Source organism: Dipteris shenzhenensis, unplaced genomic scaffold (genome assembly GCF_047967505.1).
Source record: "Dipteris shenzhenensis isolate YYH24624 ecotype China unplaced genomic scaffold, Dip_SZ_1.0 scaf0541, whole genome shotgun sequence".
In the NCBI taxonomy this organism is placed as follows: Eukaryota; Viridiplantae; Streptophyta; class Polypodiopsida; order Gleicheniales; family Dipteridaceae; genus Dipteris; species Dipteris shenzhenensis.
The window spans coordinates 833,764-841,358 of NW_028239847.1; positions in this window are offsets into that span (position 1 = coordinate 833,764).

Consider the following 7,595-nt stretch of genomic DNA (forward strand, 5'->3'; position numbering starts at 1 on the left):
AAAGTCGTAACACAAAGTTGTTACACCTTCTCTTTCTTCATAAGATCATGTTGGCATAGAGTCAACATACCCCCGGATCCATTTTATTACCCGTCCTCGGGTTATGGCTTATTGCGATCACGTACCTGGGTTGCCATGTTTTTAGTCCAGTGGCTGTGGAACTTGTGTCATGCCAATCGATCCTGCTGTAAAGCCTTGGCACCATACAATTTTTGCCCAGTTTCCAGGAAGCCTGTATCCACCATTTGCTCAAACAAAGATATGTGGCGTGCCTCCAAAAAGATCACTCTTTGATAGAGTCGGCTAGTAATCTGAGCATCAATCCGTTCATTGGGATTAAAGCTGAGTGGAGGCAAATGGGAATCAAGGTAACATGGGACCTCCAGAATGAATTCTAATGTTTTACAGAATATGGCACTTTGGCGAAGGAAGCGATCAATGTTGCCGCGCATTATTTGTTCATGCTGCTGAAGTGCTCGGATCATGGTGCCTTGGATATTCCATTCTACACCAGAGTAGGGTTCGATCATTGGCCAATTAATGACTCGATCTTCAGCCAAAGTGTGTATGTTGGCTTCCCATTTTTTACGCCGTGGAACTGCATAGAACTTGGGATGGGTTCTGAGACATGGAGGTGCCCGTAAGTACTCCTTTAAGAAGTTTACATCAAAGAGCTTGGGATGGCGCCAATCAGGTTGTGGATCCAACTTGCTAATCCAACCTTCACTGATTTGATGCTGACGAAGGTTGGTAGGAAAGCTATCCAGGGCCATCCACCGCGAGTTTTCATATCAGGATATTTGCTCCAAAATTCCTTGATGGGGTTGCTGGGAAGTGGTATCTCATCAAAATCATACCCATCATTGGAACTTGGCATGGGTGTACGAATTGGATTATCCGGATCCTGATATTCAAAATCAAATACTGCATCATTTTCTGCTGATGGAAGCACCAGAAGTGTCGGAGGTAATGACGGGGCCGGAAGAGAATCAGGGGACATTGGGGAGAAATAAGGCTGAGTGATAGTGGAGGAAGGAGGAGCAGAGGGGAGGGAGGGAAGAATTGGGCAAATGGTTTGAGCAGCTTGATAATCCTCAAGGGTAGGATTAGCAAGGGAGGGGAAAAAGCTAGGTGTGAGGGGCTCGTAAGTTTGTGACTGTTGGGTAAGTTGAAAATGGTGAGAGGCATGAGCAAAGAGACGATGGAGGGAATAGATGTTAGGATGGAGCTCGGGGAACGTTAAGAGATTGGTAGCAGCAAGGGGAAGTGAGGTGATGATGTTGGCAGAAAGAGTGGTTAGATAAGGGAAGTTGAAGGTGAGATAGGCCTTGTCATCTTTCGACACTTCTTTTTGCTGGTGCGATGGGATGATTAGCTGCATGGGTTGGATGTCGGTTATGTCGTGCCGTGCAAATAATAGAGATGGCCTTTGTAGCAATGGCAACAAACTGCAATAACCCTGAGGGGAGGACTACCCATGAGGCAGACATATGCAATGAAAGCATTCGTCCTAAGTGTTATAAACCCGGCATGTGTAGACAGGCAGAAGATATTCTTCTCATCTTTAGACAAGTCTTGGCAAATTATGCGCAGGGTTTTAGTCCCGATTGATCGTTCCCAGTGGATTTTTGGATGAGCAGATATGATCCTGATTTGGAGTTGCTTCCATTGGATAAGCACGCGTGCGTTGAGGTGATCTTCCGCTTGTAGAGCAGCCACAAGCTCTTCGTACACCACGGTTGTGCATTGAAGTGGGGCGTCATTGGTGTTGTCGTCCAATGCCTCATTGTTGTGCACTAGCAATTGGAGTTCAAGCTTGGAGATGGCTATTTTCTGGGAGTGTATCTCATTCATTTTTTCTTTGTACTGATGGTAGAGTGTTGTGTATGCCTCCTTAAGCTTTTTCATTTGCAAGGTGACCTTTGCCTGTTGAGGAATGTCTTCAGTAATATTGGACCATTGGTCCAAGACCTGGGCTTGTGAAGTGCTGGCCTCTTGAACAGTAGCAAGTTGGTCTTTTAAGAGTCGGCATTCCCTTGTAAGCTCATCAATGCTGAAGGCACATACTGCCAAAGATTGTTTCATGTCTTCAAGTTTGTCTTTGCAATCCTGGAGCTCTTCTTCTTTGTGAATGAGATTGAGTCGAGCTTGTGCCACTACCTCCGTTTGTTGCGCATGTGCAGATGTCAAGGAGTTATAGTAGGTCTGTAGGGTTGCCGTTGCTTCTACTGCCGTAGTCAGCTGTGTTTGACTTTGGTGGAGGCTGGAGGTCACATCCCTTACTGTTTTCTCTTGAGCTTGGAGAACCTGGTTCATGCGCACTTCTTCGACCTCCTTCTCATCTATCTGTGCCCGAAGTGCCTTGACCTCTACGGTGATTGCCTGGAATTGATCTTCGATTTCTAATGCAGTCTGCCTTTCCAATTCTCTTGCATATGCTTCCTTGGCCAAGCTATTGAATAGTTCTGACATTTGGATCATTTGGCTAGCTTGATGTTGGAGAATGACAGACGGTGATGAGGTCTGGCGATATTGCTGATACAAGTGGTGCCCATGTAGCCATCCCGAGGATTCTGTGGTACTTGGGGGAGGTTGCTCCAATGGCATCTCAGTCCCTTGTGTACAATAGTCATACTGCTGATCTGGCACTAGCTCCCCTTGTGGTTCATCGACTGGCATGGCGTCGATGGGCGGTTCGATTGCTTATGTAGTCTCAAGCTCTGGTGCTGATCCTTCCTCAGGTTTGGGTGCCAACCTTGTCCCGAGCTCGGGTTGGTGCTGTTGTGGGAGACTTAGTGGTTGCAGTTGTGCACCGAGCTGTAGCATTTCCTGGGGCAATTCCACAATCCTGCTTTCCTGAATAGGTACTTCTGTTAAGGCATCTGTACTTATCAATGTAATAGCTGGAGCAGTTGATGACGGCTCCCATACTGGTGAGAAGGGTATGTCCAACTCCTCAATTGGCTTTGGAGACTGGGGCAGAGTCATTTCTCTTTCTTGTAGTTCTTTTTTGATGATTATAGCCAATAAGTGCGGAATTTTACATTTCTGGCCTGAAGAACCATCGAGTTTTTTGGTAAAGAAAATGACGAAGTGTTGGACCCAGTCTTGTTTTAGCTTCCTGCTCAGCAAAACAAATGTGCAGAGTGGAAGGGAGCGTTCTTTGCCGTTCTTTATTCCCAGGATGGTGGATAGAAATTGTGCTGCTTCCTTGAGGCGAGGGTCAAGGATTGTGCGAAGCAAGATGCCATCCCTATGGATCAGGGTACCCTTGGTGAGGAGAGACTATACTTCAATAAACTTGGCATCAGCAGACCGTTTAGGGTATTGGCCACCTTGTTTTGGCAGTGAGAAAGCCCTTTGAATGACTGTACTGTCGAGGATAATGTTCAGTGGGCTCTGTTGTACAGTGATTGTACCGTACTTGCCATCCGTTGCATTGCTGGAGTAGTAAGAGTGGAGAAAGTCCTTGATGTAGGTGGTCATGATAGGATTGTCCTCCAAGGATTTGAGGCTCTCATGCAAACTGCCTAGACCCCGTTGCTCTAAGTAAGATGTTGCTTCCTGGGAAAGAGCATAAGTCGATGTGGGAGGCCAGACAAGTTCCAATGATTGGGACTTGTTAACGGTTGTGTAGGCCAGTTGTGACTGGGGTGGCATTTGTTCTGCTTGGCCATGCACTGAATCTTCTTCGGAGCTATCGCTTTGGACCACGAACGCCTGTGGTCTCCGTGGTTGAGAGGATGTAGATGGCTGCGAACTCTGGAGGGGGTCCCGTGGTTGAGGCGGTGGGCTCTTTCTGCGCATCCTCTTTAGTGTGGCGGCATCTTTTCTGAACCTGCATCCATGTACATGTAGTGTACCATTGATCATTAAATTGATTGGCATGCCTGTATGACCTTTCTGTGTGTGTGGGAGAGAGATCCTTTTTTTGATACATCTTTTGAGAGTGTGGAATGAAAGTGTGTGGTACAATTATTCATGCAATCATCTATGTGTCTAAGCGAAAGCGTGTGAGTGCACGTGACCTAGTAGCTAAGTAGGGAGCTAAGTAGGGACTAACTATATGCTTTTTTGCTGGGATTTTCATAGGGCAGCTAGAACTCATTCACCACTCTTGAGCTCTAGGTAAAATCGATTGATGCTACCTATATGTGCGAAGACGTACATATGCAAGTGAGTGCTTGTGATACAATCTAATCCTAACTAAGGAAGACTAGGTTTCCCAAATCTTCGTTTTTGTCGGGGATGGCTCACGTGTTGATGTAGTAGCGCTTCAGTCGGCTCCCGTTTATTGTTGTGTTGAATTGGACTCCATCTAGTGTTTCAAGTAGCACAGCTCCGATGGGATTCATCTTTCGTACTCGGTAGGGTCCTTGACCTAGATACTTCAGTTTTCCCTTGTGTACTTTGGCATTGTATAACAGGACTAAGTCGCCTTCCTTGATGTCTTTAGCTTTCAGATTCCTGTCAAACCATGCCTTTCTTCGATGTTTTTCTGCTGTCATGGCATGATAGGCAACTAGTCTTGTCTCTGTATGCTTTTCCAACTGACAAAGCCTTTCTTTCAAGGACTCATGATCACCCATGCGTTCTTGTACTGCGATGCGTAGACTTGGTATTACAAATTCGAGTGGGACCACGGTCTCAAGGCCGTACACCAATTGAAAAGGTGTGTTTCCTGTACTGACCTTGAATGTGGTTCTGTATGCCCATAAGGTTGCATTCAGTTTCTCTGCCCAATCAGAACGCTGTGGTTCTACTACTACCTTGGTGAGGACATTGCATATGATTTTGTTTGTGGATTCTACTAGTCCATTCCCTTGGGGGTAGTAGGGTGTGCTTTTTCTATGGATGACCATGAAGCCAGACAAGAGTTCTTGGATTACCTCATTGACAAAATGTGTGCCTCTATCCGACACAATTTCAATGGGGCATCCAAATCGGGTGATCACATTTTCATATAAGAATCTTGCTGTGCTTCTGGCATCTGCCTTTCTGATTGCTTTAGCTTCAGCCCATTTTGTAAAGTAATCAGTGGCCACAATGATATAGCGTGCCTGTGTTCCTTTTGCTGCTGGATGTATGGGACCCACATAGTCAATCCCCCATTTTTCAAATGGTTGTTGTGCAACAATTGGTGTTAGGGGATTGAAGTCTTTGTGTTGTGGTTTAATAGTCCGTTGGCATACATCACAGCCTTTTACATATTCATAGGCATCTGCCCATAGTGTTGGCCACCAGTAGCCTGCGAGGCGAACTTTTCTTGCTGTGGCTTCCCCTTGGAAGTGTCCTCCTGCAATGCCTTCATGGACTTCACTCAGGATTGGCAAGATCTCATGAGGCATTACACATCTTCTTAATATCTGGTCCTTGCCCATCTTGTACAGTTGTCCAGCAATGAGTTGATAGGGTGCAGCCTTTAGAATCAATTTTCTGGCATCTATTGCTTTCATGTCAGGGGGTGGTCTTCCTGCCATCAAGTACCCAATGATATCTCCACACCATTCTGGAACAGCATCTATTTGAAATAGTGTGGCATCTGGTAAGTCGTCTTCTACCCCGGTGGCTTCTTCTCGTGTCTTGACTCGAGACATGTGATCGGCAATGTAGTGTTGGGCACCTTTGCGGACCACCATTTTGAAGTTGAATTCTTGTAGCAAGAGGAGCCATTTGGTTATTCTTCCTGTGGTACACGGACGGTTCACAAGATAAAGCAATGCTTGATGGTCGGTGTAGAAGACAAAATCATTTGCGAGTAGATAGTGCCAAAATTTCTTTACACTGTACACCATTGCTAGGGCTTCTCTTTCTGTGGTTGTATAGTTGACCTCTGCATCGTTGAGTTGTCGGACTGGCGAAGTAGACGGGGTAGTCTTTCTTATGTTCACCAGGTTGACAAAGCACACTCCCAATTGCATACTTGGATCCATCAGTATGAACATGAAAATCAATATCCCAATTGGGAGATATAAGGATGGGTGCTGTGATTAGGCGCCACTTTAAAAGCTCAAAGGCTTGGTCGCCCTCTTCGGTCCATAAGAACTCCACTAATAATTTGTAAAGTGGCCTAGCTATCATGGCATACCGCAATATAAATCTTCTATAATAGCCGGCATGTCCCATAAAGACCTGTACACCTTTGGAATTTGTGGGAGGAGGCAATTCCATGATGATTTTGATTTTGTCCATGTCAGTTGCAATCCCATGTTGAGAGACGATGTGTCCCAAAACAACTCCGTGGGTGACCATGAACTGGCATTTTGTTGGATTTAGGGAGATGCCATACTCCCTGCATTTGATTAGTACTTCTTCCAGACATTTGAAGTGGTCCTGTTTGGTGGAATGGATGCACAAATCATCCAAGAACACCTGTAAAAACTTATTCAAAAATGACTTGAAAGCTGTGAACATGACTCGCTGGAATGTGGCTGGGGCATTACAAAGGCCGAATGGCATGACTCTATATGCAAAAATACCCCATTCTGTAGCAAATGCTGTTTTTGATTGGTCTTGAGGAGCAATTTGCACTTGGTTATAGCCACTGAAGCCATCCAAGAAGCTATATATTTTGGATCCTGCCACCTTTTCCAACACTGTTTCTGTTAAGGGTAGGGGGTAGTGATCCCTAATTGTGGCGGCATTCACATTTTTCAAGTTTACGCATATTTTGAGCTTCTTGTTGCGTTTAGGCACAATGAAAATGGGTGAAACCCAATCAGTGTGCTCTATCTCGTAGATGAATCCGGCATCTAGGAGTTTTTCCAGCTCGTCATAAACCATGGTGCCATATTTAGGATTTGTGTGATAAGGTCCACATACCTTAGGGCGAGCACCGTCCCTTATAGGGATCGTGTGAACTGCCACTTCTGGTGAAATTCCTTTCATCTCTTTGTATGACCATGCTAGGCAGTCACGGTATTGCATTAGGAGGTCTTTGAGTTTGCTTTCATCTTCTTGACGGAGCTGTTTCCCAATGAAAACCAATTTTTCTTCCTCCCCTTCAAGGGCGAGGTCTATTGTGCGTGTTTTTGCCGGTCCCTCATAGATTGGAGTTTCTCCAATGCTATCGATTTCTTGAACTTCAGATTCTCTGATTGGTCTTGGCATTGCTATTGGTGCACTGCCACTTGTATAGTTCTTAAAGTATTCCGGCACTTCTCAAAGATCGGCCTCTGATGGGGTTGAACTAGCCTGACATGTGTCATTTGTGCTGGGTGGCATAGTTGCATTCATTAATTTGTTAGGCTCTTCTTTTCTTCCTTTTTCTGAAGTCTCTTGATCGAGCTTCATCCGCACATGTGGCTTATATTTCCGAAACTTCTTACGTTGGGAACTGTGAGGTAACTTTTCCACTGGTAAGGTGTTTCCATGTAAGGGTTCATGTGCTGCACATACTCCTTCCAGTCCTTCAGGGGACCATTCAAGAAGCGGTGGTTTTGAATTTGAGGGAGCTGACTTTGCAAGGTACAATTCGACAATTCGTGTTTGGACTCGTTTGAATTCATTGAAGTGCTCAGCCTTGGCTTTTCTGCGATTTCCTCCTGCAGCTTTCTTGCGGGATCTTCTACTGTTATTCAACTGCGGAGGTTCAA